Raw genomic sequence first — 20,030 nt, 5'->3', positions numbered from 1 at the left:
CCGATTTCATTGGCGTGCAACACACAAGTTGATTCTAGTGTGAGATAGATTTGCTCAAAGAGCCACCTCACCCTCCTTACACCGTAGAAGATGCCTGTGTGATGCTGTTTCCAGCACACATGGAGATCATCCTGTTAAGCTCTTTAGCTGCTCCATCTTCCACCTTCTGGCTCGTACAGCACGAGCTTTGGCTTCCCGTCCACAGTACGTGCTGAAGTGGCAGCTACGCCTCAGACATGAAGCCGACTTCTTCTATCAGCAAAGACAGCAGCTCCTGTCCTGTGGCCCACATCCCTCTGTAATCCTCCTGTGAAGCCGCTGGTGGTTACTTGCAGTGCTTACAAAAGCGCTGCCCCTGGGTGGGAAGAGAAAGTCCCTTGTGCTGCCATTATTTTAGACCACTGATGCAAGGCTTCAGCCTTCTTGTGCTGCACTCTGAACAGATGTTAGAAAAATTAATCAAGGCATTAGCTCCTGCAGATGACTTCATCAAGCACAATGGCATTTTGCAGTTAGAATAATCTTCCTTTAGCACTTTCAGTTGTATCAGTTTTGCAATTAGCAACACATTTATAGCACTAAAAGAGACTGATAAGAGCATTCAGGTTGGTTCCTGGTCACTGAGCAGCAGGGTTTCTAACTTTCACTTGAACGGGTTTGTGATCATTTGGGCTAAAGAAGAAATGACATTGACCTTTAAGAAATGGCCAGGGAATTGTTAGAGTGTATGGGATTTAGGAACCAAAATGCCTTCTAAGTTCTTTGGGATTTGGCAACCTAACTCTCACATCCCTTCAAAAATGCCAGTGTTCGATTTCACTGAGAGCAAATTGATTTTTCCTAGAATCACAAAGTAATGGAGGCTGAAAGGGACCTCTGGAGGTCACCATCTTCAACCCCCTGCTCGAGGTGGGTAATTTTAAGTGTCAAACTCTGTTCTTGGCACAGTGCTGCAGTGGGGGAGAGCTCAGGAGCCCTGAAAACACTACAGGGAGATTTCAGTGAGGCACTAAAAAGGGTCATAAATAATTAGCTTGATATTAACTTTTGAATAGTCCTCCTGGTCTCAGCTACTGAGCCCTCCTCCAGGATCTTGGGCTATGTAAAGGAGGTTTTGATATTTTCTGTTTTCACCGGAATGGTGTTGGAGTTTGTACTGGTGAAGCATTCAGCTAACTGCTGCAGGTTACCCTTTGAAGCTGCAATTGTGCAACAGCACTTTGGAAAGCTGTTTGGGGACGGAGTATTTTCCCCTTGAGTCCCAGTATTGTTCAGAGAGGTGACGTAAACACTGTACAACTGCTACTTCAGGCACTGATTCCAAATGAGAGACTGAGTTTTTTATGGGATAATCTCTTTTATTACATTCCATTGTTATTCCCTGCTTTGTTATTAGCTTGACTTTTCTTTCCCATTTCTAATTCTTTCCCAACCTTCTTCTGCAAAAGAAAAAAATCCTTTTCAAAGCAGCTCCTTTCCCAGTTGCCATGATTGACTATGATTTTTCTGTCCTTTCCTTCCTGGCCCCACACCTCCTCTCTCTGCCCTCAGGATGCCATGCCGAGTGCCTTGCAGTGCCCTGGCTGTGTCCGCGCCGGGGGTCTCCGTGGCAGTGCTGACACGGGTGCTTGTGGTGTTCCCCTCCTGCACTGGGTGAACTATTCAGATGTATCTGAAAAAGCATCTGCTACTTCAACACATAAAGGTACTCGTGCAGGATGTAGGCTGCAGTCCTTTGTGTTTACAGAGGAGCCTGGCTCCTCTGGGTAATATGTCTGGGTAATGTGTCCCAGGGTAATATATCTGCACGTGGCCCGTGGCTGATGGAGGAGCTCTGTGGACACAGTCATTCCCAGTGGAGACCTGTTTAGGTGATATTTATTCATTGCTCCTGGGATGTAGAGGGTGGAAGTATGTGCTCTTTGACATCCCAAGCATTAACAAGAAGACAACCAAGGAATTTTTTTTTTTTTTTTCCAATTTAAAAGTGTGTTTTACTTACTAATGTAAATGAAGAACAAAACAGAGCAAAGGCTGTGATAAAATATTTAAGTTCTTCACATCTTAGTTTTTTCATCTCTGTACCTCCAAGGGACAACACACTATCTGAGTCTGGCTTTGTAGTGCCAGATAGCAGCAGTATTTTGTCTCTGCTTGTAGTACCTCCTCAGCCTCCAGCTATGTGCTGCTGCCAGCTGAGGCTCCCGCGCAGGGGGGAGCAAGTGCCCGGTGTTGAATCCCAGCAGCTTATAGCGCAACCACTTGTTACCAGAAGCCTGCATTAATCGGCTTGGAAAATTTATTAGATTAGCAAGGAATGACAGTGACCCAGGGAATGAACTCTGGCAGAGGGGCTGAAACAGAAGATGGGTTTCTGCTTGTCCCCAGGAGAATCTGAAAATGTTTTACACAGAAAAAAAACTGCAACAAATGGCATCACAGAAATGTGGGGACTTCCTGGGGGCTATGAAACGTTGAGGATTAAGGTTAGATTTCCAGAGGCATCTATTTCTTCTCAGTCCCTCTGGAAAGTCAGTGGAGAGCAGTTTACTGTTCCAGCTCTTTCAGTAGGTGAAAGAGAGGGTGAACAGGCACATGTCCCTCTGGAAAGATCAGCTTTTAGGGGACTACAATGGGTGCAGAGGCCCCTGTGGCCTCTGCTACCTCCCTATGGCCTCTACTACCTGTCGCTCTGCTGCCCTGGCCCTATTCTTTGGCAAAGCTGCCCAAAGACTGCAGAAGCCAGGTTTAATGAACATAGATGGACTCTCTTTTGCGTAGAAGTATGGTAAGATGGGAGAAAGCAAATCATACCTTCCAGACCCTTTTTCTGGAAAGTCACAGAAGTAATTCAGAGTATGTCTGAATAATCCTGAACCTGACATATTTCTTCTGGTGTCTAAGCGACCTCTTCATTGGTGAAGGTGTCCCGTCTCTACATGTGTGCGTAACTGCAAGCAATGCAGAAAGGTTTTGCGTTCGGAGCCAGCAGAGATGACATGCCACACAGTACAAATGGGATGCTGACACAATTCTCTGATGTGCTTACAAAAATTCACAGCAAAAAGCTTTGCCTTCCTGCCTTCTCTCAGGTCGGTGGCTGCAGTGCAGCCTGACGCCCACATACTGTTTCTGAACTGGGAAGTGCCCCTTCCAGCCCCCCGGGCACTGGAAGATCATCCTGCAGCTGCTCTTCAGGCCATCTTCTGCATCTGGCCCTGAGGATGCCAGAAGAGCTCCCAGGCATCTGTCAGGCACAGAGGTCTCTGCGCTTCGTCTGGAGAAACAAACTGCACAGTCTGAAAGGAGAAAATACATTTGCTGGGATTCATGTAGTATCAGGAAACATGAGAGTCTAAGAATTACAGACAGGAACAAAGAACAGAGACATTAAGTTCCCAGTCCTGGTCTTTTTCTGTGCTACTACACCAGGAAGAAAACCCACTGTGACAAATGAACAGCTGAAATAAGAAATGTCATTACACCAGGCTGCTCTATTAAAAAAACCAGGGCAGGTAAAACAAAGACACGTGGCTCCCGTATTTCATGTTCAGAATGGTCCAACTTTCACCTTCAAGGTACAGTATTTCATGGCTTGTAATTTGTAGTGGATCTATGATTTCTCAAATCAGCTAGCTTTTTTCCTTCTACATAAACATGAATTTAAAAGCAGACAGTAATACTATCTGGGGCTAATTCATTCCTGGAGATTTTTTATCAGGAGCTGCAGTCTTCATTATCTGAATTTTCTATTAGTTGCTGGAAGGTGTGCATTTCTCATAGAAACTATCACATGAAAATGTGAATAACACATAATGGAAAACTAGGGAGGAAAAAAGTCTCTGACCTTCCCTTCAAATGGAGTTTCATAGCTGAAAAAAAGCAAGCCCCAGTAACAGCTTCAGGTCTGCTCAACTGCTTCTGTAATTTTGTCATAGACTTTGAGCTTGGTTTTGTTCTTGCTCCAATGCTTTAGTTTTCTGTCACCACAGTAGGCCCTTGAGTGACTTTCTGGGGATGCCCAGAGCGGCTGTGTTACTCAGCGGTCCGAGGTTTGAGGTGCTCATCCCCAATTCCACTGTGGCCCAGTGGCAGCCTCACCTCTCCAGAGTCTGACAACTCATGATGAACCAAGCTCTGCTGAGGTGCTAGGAAATGCGAGCAATGATGCATCCATACTGCAACTCACCTGATCACCACCAACAAATGCAGGATTGTAAGCAATGCCACGGCTCCGGTGGGCTGCCAGGGAAACTTAGTGTCCGGGTCATCTGGCGGCCACAGCCAGTTGTGCAAATGCCTTTTGAATGTGGGTAAGAGTTGCACCACCCCTTGGCTCCACCAGCGGCGTGAGATTTGAGAGAATCATACCTTACATGGATAATGCAGGCAGCACCCTGCCTGTGATGCCAAAGTCGGACAGAGAGCAGGGCATCAGCAGTCTGCCTGTGCTGCTGATGCTGGTCAAGGGGCAGGGTGTCAGGAGGCAGGGCATCAAAATGGCTGTTGAAATAATATAGAAGTGTGCTGTAAATAACACCTTTCATGCTCAAGATACCGCCAAGCACGTTATGCTATACACCGTTAAATACTGGCAGGAAAGGGACCCTATACACAAACGGCAGAGCAGAGCATGTTGAGCGATGCTTGAAAATAAAACTTCTTTCATCACCAGTGCATGATCATGAAAGCATAGCCCAGCATAAGGGAGTGGGATTTTTGGACAGCTCTGTGAATTTGAGCAGAATGGGGCTGCAAAGAAGCAGGTGAAATTACGGTATATGAGCTCACACAGGCATCTCGGGTGCTTTGATGGTGTGTCAGATTGTGCCCATGGTCACATCATGGTGGATGGATGGGTCTTCAGGAGGAGACAGACATATGGTTATACGAGTCCTGAGGGTTTCTAATTGCAAATATTACTAGTATTCTTATTGCATTAATACAGATATTAATATAATATTGATATAACATATAATATATTCAGTCGTTATATTAATATTGAGCTGGCAAGTGAGAGCTGGAAGTACAGATTAGCAACTCCTCATCCTGCTATGTTATTGCAAACCCATAGGAAAATTATTATCTCATTCACATAATAATATATTGAATAATATCTCATACACTCAACTAATTATACCTAGCTTAGGTGTGTCTAAATTAGCTACTGTCACTACACAGCAACCAGGTCTGAAGAGAAACAAATGTCTGACTTAAATCTGATTTAGTCCCGACTCTGCCTCTGCAGTGTGGTACAGCTGCAGCCTGCAGATTTGGTGTTGCGCCTGGAAGGGAGCGATGTTTCCACTACCCCCATAGGGAGCTGTGGGACTTAATGGATGCTTACAGGATATTTGGGAGCTGCAAAGGCTGGATGCTGAGATGAGCATGGTGAGCTATGCAGAGCTGATAGACAGTTAAAGAAAATGGAAGAAAATGAATTGAAACCTCTGTGAGAAAACTCCAGCCTGACCCAAAAAGCCAATATCTTCCAAACTTCACATCCTCTCAGGCAGTTTCACTGAAAACATTGACTGCAAATGCTGCTGTGCTTTGTGTTAATCCTCAAGGCAAAAGTAAGGTCACTGCTGCAAAAAAAGTGGTAGCATTTTCATTTTAAAACAAGCCTACGGCTTATTGAATTTTGCTCTAATTAGGAGGTCTTTTTTTTTCTCTCTTCTTCTCTCTACTGCATGTGGCAAGGCCTGTTTGTTTTCCTTGGCCTTGAAGTGGGGGAAAAGATTTTGTGGGAGATTTTTTTAAACTTCACGGGTCTTTTGCTTCTGGCTTATATTCGATAGTTGTGCATAGTTCACGGAGGGCAGAATGTGAAATGTTGCTGTGTGGTTTAGGAGCCCCTGAGAAGATGCGTCCTGCTTCCCTTTGTGCTCTGCCCCAGACCATGGCCCCTCATACCGTGGGGGTTACCAAATATCACAAGAATATTGATGACTCCCAGAGAAGGGTCTCCAGTTCCCTCTGATAACGCTGTCACGGTTCGAAGGTAGTTGCTGAACCTTTGTAATTCAGGACATTCTTTGGGCAAATTTTGGCTTTCGAGGCTCAAGGTTTAAGAACGATTATGTTGTTAAACGGGGGTCAAAGGCCAAAGGAAAGTGACTTCACCGATTTCTGCAGGTTGTGGAATAGCTGGCTGCCGCAGGGTAAACGCTCCCCTGTTGTGGTAAAAGAGTCACTGCTCCGGCACTGGTGGATGTAAAACTGGGTTTCACCGCTGTGCCAGAAGCACAGTCATGAAGAATTGTGCTTTCAGCACCCCACACCAGGTCTCAAGCTGGAGTGAACCAAAAGGTTACGGGACACCGTGCTGTGTTTACGGGCATTTCGGGGCATTTCTTCTCAGCACTGGCGCTCGTGCATGGGCCGGTGCCCTTGGACGAGCAGGGCAGGAGCAGGGCTAGCTGCAGCCAGGGCGGAGGGCTCACAGACACTGAGTACACGTGTTTATTTACTGGTACTGTGTGTGATGACTTCTTGCATATGTGGAAATTGATTGTACACTCTATGAATCACACTGATTGATAAGCTGTGTGAATATAAAATCCAGCCAAGAGTCTAGGGAGGTGTCTCACATTTCTGTCTAGGCTATTCACTTCCCTCTCAACCAAGAATTAACTTTAAAAAGTAGGAAGAGGCTCCTTTTTGGCTATCACAGTGTCATCATCTTCTCCGGGTTTTTAATTTCCTCTAGCCCCTGTCCCATTAAAACTAGATAAGTGTGTTAGGAAGATAAAAATCAGCTTACAACTTTATGGACGATTGATTGAAAGAAAAAGCCAGAGTGCTGAGCATAGCTGGCTCAAGCCTGCATAAGACCTCTTAAAAATTATTTACTAGATACTCAATAAAGTGTGCCAGAATAGCCTGTTAAAACTGCGGAGGCAAGAGCCTCAAGGGAGATTTCCCCGCTCCGCTCTGTACCAGCCAGCTGCAGCTGTCGGTAGCATTAGGAGTAAACACAGCTCCAATCGACATACAGTTCCTTTCTGTTCACAGCAAATTTAAGTATGATATTTATAGGCATCAGTCATCTCTGATCTCCTTTGATCCATTCTTTCCAACTGAAGAAGCTGTGCTTTGAAAGAAAACACCATCTTCCTCTTTTCACTGGCAGAATTAGAGAAAAATGCCAAGACACCAACTTTCAAAATACTTCTGATGCCTTTAATGTTTATTTTAACATCTAAAAAATATCTTAGGGCCTGATCCTTGCCCATGTCTGCTTCTGGAAAGCGGCAGCAGATCTTGTTCCACCTCAATTTATGGATAACACGTCTGCGCAGTGCCAGGCTCCGAGGTTATCACGAATATTCCCATCTAGAACATTAAGTCCTTGTTGGAGCCCATCTAATGTAAATACATTTGTACCAAGCATGCTCACCCTTCTGCATGCATATTCATGGCATGCCAGCTCCTGACAAAGATAATGCTCTGTGCAGTGAGCACCGTCATTAGCTCTGACTGACAAATGGATTTCTAATCTAATGTATGTATGTCACACATGGATCACAAGAGCTTTGAAGTCAAACGCGTTCTTGGGAGCTGAGCTACTTTTGTTACAGCATAGCATTAAAGCTGAGAGGTAGGAAGTCCCCTGCTGTTGGATGGCACTCAGCAGTTGATAACTAGGAGGTGAAGAAGGCACCTCCCTATCCCTGGAAATGCTGCTGGCGTCCGGAATAGAAAGCTGGGCTATGAGCCGCTGCGGCTTGGCCAGGGAGGCTGGTGCCTGTGCTTGGCTCTCTCAGGCAAGGTGCTACAGGCAGTGAGGGTAAGGAGCATAGTGCCAGGTCCAAGAGCCACCTTCAGAGAAGAAAATAGCATGATCCCCTCTGAAATACCCTGTTTAAAGCCTGTGAGACTACATTCTCTGAGTAAGGCTGTAACTGAATTTCTTGAACAAATGATGCTCATCATGCCAAGACGCACAGTAACAAAGATTTTCCATCCCCATTTGAATAGTGCATTCACACCTATAAGCCCACACCACATGCAATTCCTTTGCCTGTTTTTAAAAAAAGGAAATATGTACTTGAAGGCAAAGGCGTTCATAAAGGATTTATGTTGGGAGCAAACCAGGGCACGCTCACAGCGGGGCTCAGAGGCAGCCGGACCATTCAGCTGACACTGGATGAACAAAAACTTCTCAGCTCACGAAACCTTTTCCCTGTTGCAGATAAGCCATTTACACATCTGGAGTGTCATTTTGTGATCAATACTGAGACCGAACAAGGCATAACACAACTGATGTTGCTTGCTTTGTGTACACAATAAACCATCAACAGATGGTTGGTTGCTTGTATCCTTACCTCTATGTAATTCTTTAATCCTGCTCATGTAGTCACTAGTAAGAATCACAGGTAACATGGAGACTGAAGTACACACATCATCCCTTCATATCAATAGTGTAGCATGAAAAGCCTTAATGAAATAATTTTTCTATTGATACAATCAAACTGTGGTACGTAGACGCTGCTTGCAACATTTTACCAGTTAAGAGCAATCAGTGTAGTGGTAATCCCCTGCAGCACGAGATCATGCTTGTGTTCTGAGTTGAAGCCCAAATGATGATAAAAGCCACATATATCTGTCAAGAGCACCCACAAACCTGGCAATAATAACCTGGGGCAGTTTTCTTCAAGGTTGTGGTATCCTCTGCAGCCCAGCTTTTTCATTCAAATGAAACTCTACTGCATGAAATCCATTGGAAAGCTCGTGTTAGCCAGCCCTGTACTCACATAATTATTATGCTTGATTAATTTGGTGTGTTTATTTAAATTGGCTGGTGTGTTCCTCAAATAGGTAACTAGCATTTTTTTAAAAATTCCAATTGCTTTGTGGTGCTTTGAATGGCTCTAAGTGAAAACTGCTCTGTTGCTCTTTTGTCTTTCTCATTTGAATGCAATGGCTACCTTACAAATGAACAGAGCTGGAAAGGTGTTTAATTTATGAACCAGGACATACTTCTAAATAATGTCTAATTAAGTTCATTCATGACCTGGCACATGATGCCTAGCTTAGTCTGGGCATTGCAAACCATTAGTAAACATTTTAATTGTAATAATTGCCACTGGCAGCAATTATTTTCGGGAAGGCGGCTAATTTCAATCAGCAGAGGGAATTTGAAACATGAGGAACACCCGTCCTGTCTTTTTAAAATACCAACAAAACCAGCTGCACGCCAGTGTGACAAATACTTGGCTTCACTTCGTAGGAGTTCTGGTGAGATTTGGAGAAGCTGAGGACATATTCGCGGGCACTTGAAACCACCTCCTTCACCAGCAACCCCAAAGGCAGAGCTAGAAGGAGTGATGAACCATGCTGCTAGCCCAGAGCCTGCAGGACAGGATGCTTTTGGAAGATGTGGATGTAAGACACCGACAGGGTGGTGTCCATGCAAAATCTTCCACGTTATTGCTGCGGCTAAGATGCAATAGCTGCTCGTGCTGACTCTGGAGGCTCCCGGCATCGCAGCGCGGTTTGTTAGCTGGGCCGAGAGCCAGCGTCCTGCCACGCTGCTGGCGATGCTCTGCCAAACTCAGAGGGAGCTGCAGTTGTTTACGCTGGCGCGAACCACCTCCATGTTTAATTTCTGAAAGATGGAAAAAACTGGACCCCCGCCCAAAAATTCAGAATTGAGTACAGGATTGTTGTCAAATGCTGTAATTAGACACCGAGCTGCAGAAGAGGAATAAAGTACACCATTATTTCTTTGTTCAATTAACTTTTCCACCCAAGCCCTGTGATGCTTACTGGGAAGACGTCACTTGTAATTTTTTTCCCCGTGCACTCAGCGTGGTTCCGTCTTACAGGCACTTTAGCACTGAATTAATTACTATGTTAATGGATGTCTATAGTCCATTAGTAAATTAAGACCTGATGCTAATTCTCTTGGGGGGAAGGAGAGGGGAGTCTATTTAGTACCAAATCATTCAGTTCGTTGCCGATGGACTCTAAATGTTCAAAGGCAGGAAGAGAAGTACATCAAAGACGCTTTAATTTGAAAAGCATAAGGGAAGCTGATCTCAAGGCCTGTCCATGTTACAGACCGTACAGCAGCAGATGAGTGAGCTTTGAATTTATTATCAACCACATCACTAGGGAGTGAGTAGGATCAACCTGTACCACCAGGTGTTCTCTTCAAATAGCGACTGACCACGTGGGTGTTTAACTTATTTTACCTGGTGCTTGGAAGGATGCTGGTAGCCTGAAATTTTGTGGGGATGTAAACTTAAATGAGTGAGGTTGCTTCTGCCCACTCTCCAAATCTGGCAGGCTTGGTCATCCTTGAACTCCAAAATAAATTTTGGAGAACCCAGCGACGCAAGGGCGAGGAAAACGAAGGCACAAATAAGCACAGTATCTTTGTAACAGGCACAGATCTGCTTTGGCCCCTGCCCAGAGGTCCTTTTCTGTCTGCCTGAATCCTGAATTTGTCTGAATGTGTCAGAAGTGCTGCTGGTATAGGTAGTGCCATCGTTTTGGTGCAGTTTGGGATCACCCCATTGCAGCTGGCTGCGGTGATTGAGGGTCGCGGTGTGCCTGGGTTTGCGGGTGCTGCTGCTGGCAGTGCTGGCAGCCCCCGCGCCCTGCCTGCCCTCGCGGACCCACAGCCTCCATCCTCACCTCGCCCTGCGCTGGTGACCTGCAATGGGTAGTCTTAACCAGGGTTGCTTTGCTTCCTATTACGGAGATATAAATAACAGCTGTGCGCTCAACCTGATAACGCTTGACTCCTGCCTGAGCATTACTGCATTTTCTGCATTATAAATACAAGCCACACTTATGCATTTTGCCTTTAGTAGTATACAAAAATGATATTTGCTTCATAAGGGATGTGGTCACAGACCAAAAACTGTTCGTGTGGGTTTTTCCTCTCTGCCGGCAAAAATACAGCAGTTAATTAGGCTGGAAAACCCAAAGGAAAGTGAATTCAGATGGCCAATCATGGAGTGGCATGGAAAATATCTCCATGACAACAGAAATTTACAGCACTTCAATTTTAATATATCAAAGGATAAGGGTAATTTCGCAGCCACTATGCAGAAGATATACCCCTTTCTCTTTCTCTTGATAGTTCCTAGATTAAATGGAAGCCATGTTAATATGGTCCCAGATGTGAAAGCGAAAACAGGATTATGAAACCTAAAAGTTCTGAATGCAAATACACCAGCAAGGTGAAAACTTGCTCTGCTGCATAGGACAAACATTTGGGCCTTTTTTGGTGACATACTGCATTATATCATAGTAATTTCTTCACACATTTTAATATTATGTACCTATTTACTAACATAAGGCTCAGCATGGTACATATAGCATAAGGAGGTACCAGCTGCCATCCTGAGCAGCGCAGTCCACCTCTTGGAGACGTTATCACTAATTGTCATCTTTTGATGTTACTGTTTTATACCCCATAATTAATTCCTTATACCCCATAATGAATTCCAAGATGAAAAAGAAAAAAGAGGGGGAAAGATGAGTTTAGAGATCATGGATATATATCCAAAAGTCTGACCTACATTCTCTGCTTATAATGAGCAGGAGTATTATGTTTCCATTTTAAATACTGCATTCAATGTATTTTGTAAATGTATCCATAAGCATGAATGTCTCTTGTAGAAAATGTCTTATAGTATTTAGTAGGGGGTGAATCAATCAGGCATCCAGAGATATTTTTACTGGGTTTGGCTGGGATAGAGTTAATTTTCTTTCTAGTAGCTGGCATAGTGTTATATCTTGGATTCAGTATGAGAATAAGGTAGGTAACACACTGATATTTTCAGTTGTTGCTAAGTAGTGTTTAGACTAAAAGTCAAGGATTTTTCAGCTTCTCATGCCCAGCCAGCGAGAAAGCTGGAGGGGCACAAGAAGCTGGGAGGGGACACAGCCAGGACAGCTGACCCAAAGTGGCCAAAGTGGTATTCCATACCATGGGATGTCATGTTTAGTATATAAAGTGGGGGGAGTTGGCCTCGGGGGGGGATCGCTGCTCGGGAACTAACTGGGCATCAGTCGGCGAGTGGTGAGCAATTGCATTGTGCATCACTTCTTTTGTACATTCCATTTTTTTTGTTATTGTTATCATTATTAGTTTCTTCCTTTCTGTTCTATTAAACTGTTCTTACCTCAACCCACGAGTTTTACCTTTTTCCTTCTGATTTTTTCCCCCATTCCCTTGGAGGGGCAGGGGGGACTAAGTGAGAGGTTGCATGGTACTTAGTTACTGGCTGGGGTTAAACCAGAACAATATTTAATTAGTGATTTCACTAAAATGAATCTATTTGTATTTTAAGTTAAAAATCAAACTTACGTATGATAGTATCAGCTGTTGGTAATATTTACTTTTTTAAAAAAATCCTAATAGAAAACACATCACTTTTGATTAGATTTGATAGGATGTGCCTATATTTAAAAGAGCATTTCACTACTCTGCCTACAAAGAGCTCATCTCCTCTCATTTTCTCATTTTCACACATTTGAGCATGTTTTGCATGGCTCCTTCCAACCAGCCGTGCCTTCGACATGTCCTCTTGGGCTGCGCTGGCTGTGAGTGTGCAGGGAGAAATTTGCTGTCTATAAATATATGAAAATGGCAGGGTGAGGAATCACCTCTGCCTTCTTGTTTGTTTTCTGTAATACAATATGGAAAGTACTAATAGGATTAGCCTTTTGTGATGAGTGATAACAATATATTAAAAACAAATGTTAATAGGCAGCATGAAATCGCTAACAAAGTAGAAAATTGCTAATAAAATTCAATGGACCTAATTTGAACTTTGATAATGCATCTAGCTTTGAGAGGCCTTTTCCACAAAGCAAGCAGTGGGGTGGTGAAAGAGAAGGATTTTCGGTGCAGAGCCCAAGGCTTCTACTCTTTTGAATATTTTTCCTGCCACAAAGTGACCTCCAGCAACTGGAAAGTGAAAATTACCATGCTTTCAAATAATCCAAAGAGGGCTGAATGCTGTCTGATTGTATTACCTGCGTGGAAACCTATGTGTTCGGGTACCTACCCAACCCTTGCCGAGACACAGTGCTCTCCGGTGATACAGTGCAAATGAGAACGGGTAGAAAACTTGGCTTTTGGGCACTTTTTGTTCCCTTCTGTGTACTGCTCTGGCCAGCCCTAAAATTGTCCAGGCTTTCAATGAATCTGCAGAGCTGGGAGGGGAAAACAGCAATCTGGGTGAGCTGGGAAAGTGGGGACCTGAGTCCGAGCAGGACGGGAACTGGGGAGAGCAAAGAGAGCTGATACCTTCCCTGTAATGCCCCAGGTTCTAGCTCTGTAGGGCATCTTGGCTGACTTTGTCCTCTGGCCAGGATATAACTGTTTCAATCTTAAGAAAAGCCTTGAAAATTCCTTTACTAATAAATAAATAAACTCAAAACAAGCCCAGACCAAAATGCATTTTGTGGGAAGGAAGCTGAGAGCATAGGCAGAAAGACCAGAGGGTGCATGGAGGGAAAATTGGTAAAAGCAGACAAAGGAATTTAAAATGCACAACAAATAAATTAGTTGGATAAACAGCGGGGCCAAAAGGTAAACCAGAACACAGACCTGTGTCCTGTAATAACTCTTTTAAAACTACTCAGATTAAAGGAGAAAGTAGAGATCAAACGTGCTAATTTAAGCAGATGCCAGGCTCAAAGGATAATATGGACCTTAATTACTTACTCTTACTCTTCCCTCTCTTCTCAACTAAGTGAATCTCCCAGCCAGTATTTTTGAGTTTTGCCAGACAGGAACCTGACTGCACATTCCAACAAAGGGATTTGGCAAGGTCCTCCTCCTTGCCACGTTCTTCTTTCCATTTTTCCTTAGATTTAATTATTTTCCAGGCTGACCTTCTAGCTGCTCCCACACTGAAAATCGCTTTAAAAAATATTTATGAACAAATGGAGGAACGGCTCAGATGCCATAAGGCCCTACATCACCGTCAGTCAGGGTGATGCCCTTTTCCTTTCAGCCAGCTCAGTGCTCCTTGCCCTTACTCATTACATCCCCTTGGTTGTAGACAAAGGTCCTGCCACTTGTTCTGTCATACCCAATTTCTGCAAGTTTTTAGGAGCATTTAGCAACGTTTTCCCACTTGCGTTTGAACTTTGGTTTATTTCCTCAGTGTGGGTTGCTTTTGAACTTCAGAGTTGTTTCGGAGGGGTTCGGTCCCCCTGGGTGCAGTGCCCAAAGGCTCCAGGCTAGATTTTCTGCCTTCCAGCACATGTCTTAAGAAAGCCAAGGAGAATCTCATAAACCTGTCGGAAAAGCTCTATGGCTTGAAAAGCTTTGTCCCAAATGCTAGAAAAGTAGTTTTATTTTTCTTAAGCTCCTATAAATGATAAAAAAGTAATGTCAGTTTTACATTTAGTGGCAAAAATTCCTGCAACTGCAGGTGCAGTTTGTGGTTTCTGGGGAACGGGGAGGTGGGGGACAAGACACTGGAGGGCCTGGGATGCTGCAAAATGTGATCTATGCTTTCAGGTGTCCCCATGGGTGTCTGCTGGGCTGGTGGAGCAATGCTTGCTCTGGAGAAGGCAGCTGTGGGGCTGCTTGAGGGAGTTCCTCTGGATCTGCTCTGCAGGGGAACACTGGTGGTGGGGCAGAGGAGTCTGAAAAACCAGGGCGAGGTTTTGCCAGACTGCTCAAGCACTCTGTTGTGCTGCTGTAATTCACATCTTCTATGGTGCTACTCATGGAAGAAAGTACTCCCTAGTGTGGGGCATAAGGAGCTGTGCCTCAGATGAGGTTTTAACTAGATTTTCATTGCCATCCAGGTGGTTTTTGCATATCAGACCAGCCACTTCAGGGTGCCTCTTGTCAACTGTCCCTCCAACCTAGACTGAAAGGCCCTGACGTGTGCTGGAGAGCCGTAACCATTGAGGGATGGTTTTAAGGGACGGGTTTTTCAGCAGCACAGCTCTTGTGCTCTTTGTGCCTTTGAGTAGCACCATCAAAAAAAAAAAAAGGCAGATAAAAATCTGGTAGCCATTTTGAAGCTTTTCATATCCTATGTCATTAAAACTACATGACTGAAGAAAAGTTGCAGTGGCAGCCTGCCCTGATGCCCCTTTGTCCCCCAGCGAGAGCCCCCTCTGACGGCAGCTGGGGTTTGGGATAGGCACAGCAGGGTCAGGGCGACCGGTGTAGAGGGCTGGCACTGACCACCCCCTGCCAGCAACCGCCTTTCCACACGGACGCGTGGATCCCTTGCGAGGACTTGTCTTATGCAGGGTGAAGGACTGCAGGTCTTGGAGGGCTTCCTCTGGGCAAAGAGCCAGCCTCTTAAAACACCCCCCTTTTCCTCCTCGCGGTGTAGGGGAATGAAAAGAAACCACCATGCTGTTGAGTCGCCCTTCCTCATCACGGGGGGAATCAAGAAGTGTATCTGGTCCTAATTTTAAGCCTCCTGGGAGATAAACAGAGGACAAAATATAAGGATGCCACCCCAGGAATAACTGGCTGCCTCTCCCAGAGAGTTACAGCAATTTTTGCTGTGTTAATGCATCCTATTATCAGACAGTGATAAACTTCTTTTCCTGCACTGTGAGTTTGATATTTGCAGCTGTGGGGCCGCCCACCAGAGCATGTGCTGTGGTGGTTCAGTTCTTCTGAGGAATGTCCATTGCCCACATCACACTCTAGTTTGAGTTTATTTCTATTTCATAAAAATTTTCAAGATGTTGAAGTCACTGCGTCTCCATGGGAGCAAATGGGAAATGTATGTCAAGTGTGGTACAACAGAAAATTACCTTTTTTAATAGTTTGGTATTGTAAATGAGTAATCAGTCCACTGATAATATATAATGACTTGGGACCACAGAAAAGATTCAAGGAAAGGCAATGTTTTCGTTTTCTCTCACAAGTGACTCTCAGCTAAGAGAAATAATACTCTTTCTAGAATAACAACTATAGCAACAGCAGGATTTGACTGGGTAGAGGTCAGAGAGTACAAGCTGTTTTTCACTGCTGATTTTAACATGCCATCCTCACAATTGGCTATTATTTGTGGCGTTAGGAGCCCTTTCCCGTGATTATATTTCATCTGGTGCTACAGCAGTGCTGAATAATTAAAGCTGTCAGCAAAAAAATGAAGTATCTATATACCTTTGAGAACAACTTCAAAATAATTTGATGTCCCAGTTATCTCAAGAAAATTATTAACAAAAGCAGCTATCCACAGGGCGCAGAAAAACATGCTTTGAGGGCAGCTGTGCATCTTTTCCACAGGATATTGCACAGAAAATTGTTGCCAGTGGCAGTCATATGAAATTCCCTGGTAACTACAGGTGCATGATTTCTACAGGTGTGTTGGGGCTAAAAATTGAACACCCACCATAAGGGTAGGAGAGTGCAAAGCCAGTGCTTGAAGGTCAGGCAAAGGGGCATTCCTGTACTCAGCCATATTTGCTCATTAGCCCATGTCTGGTTTTAGGAGGGAAAAGGTACATGACACATTTTCATCTTCATGTCCCAAGTCGTGTCCTGACCTGCTGTGCTACTTTCTGGGTTTTGTCAAATATATCAGTTCACAGTAGCCTGTGCCCCACCAGGATGGAGGCGGCCAGAGGAAAGGCTGAATTTTATCCCTCCTCTGTTCTTGCTCACTGAGCATAGCTTCACGTTTGCACTCCCACGTGATTTTCTGTTATGCTACAAATACAACTATCGCACCATTTTGGAGGGGAGATGAGGGTGGTACTGAGAACATACAGCATTCTTTGCAGCCACAATAAAAATTTAAGTACGTTGGTGTGGGCTGCTCCGGACATGAAGTTCAGGAAGAATAAACCAAAAGCAGCAGCACTTTCCCTGGGGATGGATGGTCTTTCTGTGTGTCTGTACAGCAGGGGTATTCATCCGTCACGGGCTGTGCGTTTGCTCTGAATGGGCTTCCTCTCGGTGTGGGGCTGCGTTGCCAGTCAGAGGGATCTCACCGCCCTTCATGACTTTCTTTTGCAGGGAGGGATGCAGGTGCAGCTATCGAGGACCTACTGTAACAGAACCACGCTAGAAAAACAATTCTCCTCTGAAATTCCTTGCTGACATCAACACAACTCAGTCACTCCAAGGACACGAAATCTCAGCGCACAGGTCCGTACAACAGGCACCAGCTGCTCATATTGTAGGACTTCAGCAGAACTGTGTGAAAAATGTGCACCTAACTTGCTAAATACAGGATAATACAGTGGCAATGCTCTTTGCATAACGGTCAGGGGCCAGCAGGGTTTTCACAGGGCTGTAAGGACTAGCTTAGTTTTGCAATATCCTCTGATAGAAATGTTATGTTGCTTCCATTTTTCCTGTCTTTTTAGGTCCTCTGCATCATAAAGGAAACGTGCGTCTTGTGTAGTTCTGTACAATAACACCCCTACAGCTGATGCTGAAGTTAAAGATAAATCCTTATCTTCCCTGGGTTGCTTGCATTAAGCTCCACAAATCCTGAAGCCATTAAACACACGCAGACCTGGGCCTTGATGGAGCTACTCACACACTCAGTTACGCAAGTTTGTATGAAGGCATTTAGCTCGACAAAGACATCAGAAACCTAGATAATATCTATTTGCAATTATATGTACTAATTAGGCACATAGCTCAGCAGGAAAGGTTCCATTTGCATACACAAGTGCCAGATGGATGTTAGTCATCTGTGTGTACCTGCAAAGCCTGGTGCTTCACGCACAGGTTTGCTAAAACCCAGCGCTCACATGGCATCGGTGCAGCCAATGCGCTGAAGAAGGGCAATACGATTCCCTCTCTGAAGCCAATGGAAAGAGTCAACTTATATTCCCGGAGTCAGAACTGCTTTAGGTTGCCCTTCTGCTGGAAACTTGGTTTTATCTGTGTTGAGTCTGGGAAGTTATCGCATGCCCAGAGGTTGGGGTGGCTTTATTTACAAGCCTGTTTATGTTTGTGCACCACATGGAGCAGTTTAATATTTGGGGTTTTGTGAAACTTGAGTATCTGCTTTTAATAAGATCGCCTGCAAGCATTCAGATTTGCTCTTGCGTAGGGTAATAGACTTCTCGTGCCTTTTAGGGGTCCCACTCCTTCAAGGCAGACATATAGCAAGCTGCTTTGCTCCTTGTGTTGGCCTAGGGCTTTATTCCACTCTCTCTATATACACATGTATACGTAGTCCACACTATATACATAGTGTAGAATAAAGTATATATGTATACATGTATGTATTTGGAGTCTGGGGACAAAGAAATACATCTATATATAAATATATGGAGTGAACCTCTTGGCAGGGGGATTCAGCTGTGGAGGAGAGGCTATTGCTCTTGGGGTCGGTATGTCCTCCGGCGGCACATCAGTGCACAGGGGCTCGCCCGCGGCTCCGTGCTCCGGTCGGCACACAGCACTGGGATGGAGCCTGCGAGGGTTTGCTGGTTTTGCTAGGAGAAACTCATGGGGCTGCAGAAGCTGCGCCTGGGGGTTGAATCCCCAGGTCCTGTTCCCAGCTCTGCCTTGTATTTGTGTATGTTTAGCTTGTGACTTCTGCCCTTTTCTTCTTTCCTGCCATGCTTTAAGCTTTACTGTGCTTATTTAGCTTATCAAGCCCTTACGGCAAAATCCATCTCCTTCTGTATAGATGTAAAGCACATTATACATTAATGTTTGGTGCATTTAGGTTATGCCTACCTGGTACATTGCAGCTGCTGTGCATTCAGTATCAGTTGACTTTGTATCACGCGGGATCGTTAATAGTTCCCTCCCACGCTGGTACTCGCAGAGCATTTGGGTCAGCACTGGCATCTGATTTGGACGTGTCTTCAGCGTGGCTGCAGAGCACATGGCAATAGCAATTGCTGCCTATGCAATGGAAATGGAAATGCTGCTCCTCCCTTCTGCCCTTCCTTTCTTTGGGGACTTCTCCCCAACTTGGAAATCAATACAACCTGCTAATCCATACACTGCTAAAAATTGCTAACTAAAGGACATAACTTCTTTTTTGCTGCTTTGATCCCTTGTTCAGTGCAACTTATCTTACCCTCTGTTGGCATTTAGCTGTTTGTAGGGTTTCTATATGATTATGGTTATTAAGTTGTGTTCATATTGCATTGCTGCTTTGTGCTGCATCCCTGCAAGTGACTCCACTTGCCACTAGCACAGTAGCTACACAGAACATTAGGTAAAGAAAATTCATCCACCTGTGGTGGGAGTTCCTCAAAATGGCAGAAAACCAAGGCAATAAATCAAGTGCATAAATATTTGCATCACAGTCTAAACCTGCAGGGCACACAGAAAGGCCACATATTGTTAAATCTCCTATTATTTATTGCTTTATCAGACAGAAGCATTATTGCATTGTAAAGGATATATACTTTCCCCATCATGAGGAGGAAAGAACCGTATAGTACCAGCAAATCAGAATATAAATTGCTGAGATATGCAAGGCTCGATCCTAAGCCCACTGGAGTTGAGGAAAGATTCTCACGGCTGAGAAGTTGTGCTTCTGGTCACACTTTTTCCCCTTCTCTCTTTCTTTCCAATTGCCTAGTAGAAAATAAAAGCCTTAAAGCGTTACAGCTGGTGTTGTTTAAGGAAGTAGGGGTCAGCTTTTTGGTTGTAAATAGGGATTATTTGGGAAAAGCAATGGACAGTGCATTGTTGAGCAAATGTCCAGGCTGTGTCTTCACTTTAGGAAACTCCCAAGCTAACAGGTTTGGTACTGAGTGAGCAAACCTACCTGCAGCTGCAGTACTCAGAAATAAATGAGGGCCAAACTCATCTCTGTTGTCTCTAATGTGAATGACCTGGGGGGGGGGAAATAGCAAAAGGTTATAGTTGGCCGTTTCTTTTCCAGAAATACAGACAAAGCCACAGCAGTGAGTATCTCAGACCCCTCTGAGACTTTTCCCCCTCCAAACCCATGTAGTGTGGCCAAAAAGCAAAGGCAGGATCCTGCCTTCTATGACCAGCCGTGAAACACACGGTGAGAAATTCAGTGGTATGTTATGTGCATTGAGGGATATATTTCCATCTATATTTACATCTAGATCATGGT

At 44.5% G+C, this 20,030-nt stretch overlaps 1 long non-coding RNA gene across 1 annotated transcript in view; it reads left to right on the top strand.

The window, feature by feature from the left end:
* The window catches only part of LOC138690535 (uncharacterized), a 30,433-nt gene extending 10,646 nt beyond the window's left edge, over positions 1 to 19,787 (top strand). Inside the window, exons 2-3 of the long non-coding RNA XR_011329314.1 lie at positions 16,979 to 17,110; positions 17,332 to 19,787. This is a non-coding gene — a long non-coding RNA (uncharacterized lncRNA). The remainder of the gene's footprint in view (positions 1 to 16,978; positions 17,111 to 17,331) is intronic.
* The last annotated feature ends 243 nt before the right edge of the window (positions 19,788 to 20,030 follow it).

The sequence above is a fragment of the Haliaeetus albicilla genome, chromosome 22 (genome assembly GCF_947461875.1).
Source record: "Haliaeetus albicilla chromosome 22, bHalAlb1.1, whole genome shotgun sequence".
Lineage (NCBI taxonomy): Eukaryota > Metazoa > Chordata > Aves > Accipitriformes > Accipitridae > Haliaeetus > Haliaeetus albicilla.
Note: the sequence above shows the minus strand (reverse complement) of the source record. Positions and strands in the feature narration are given on the sequence as shown.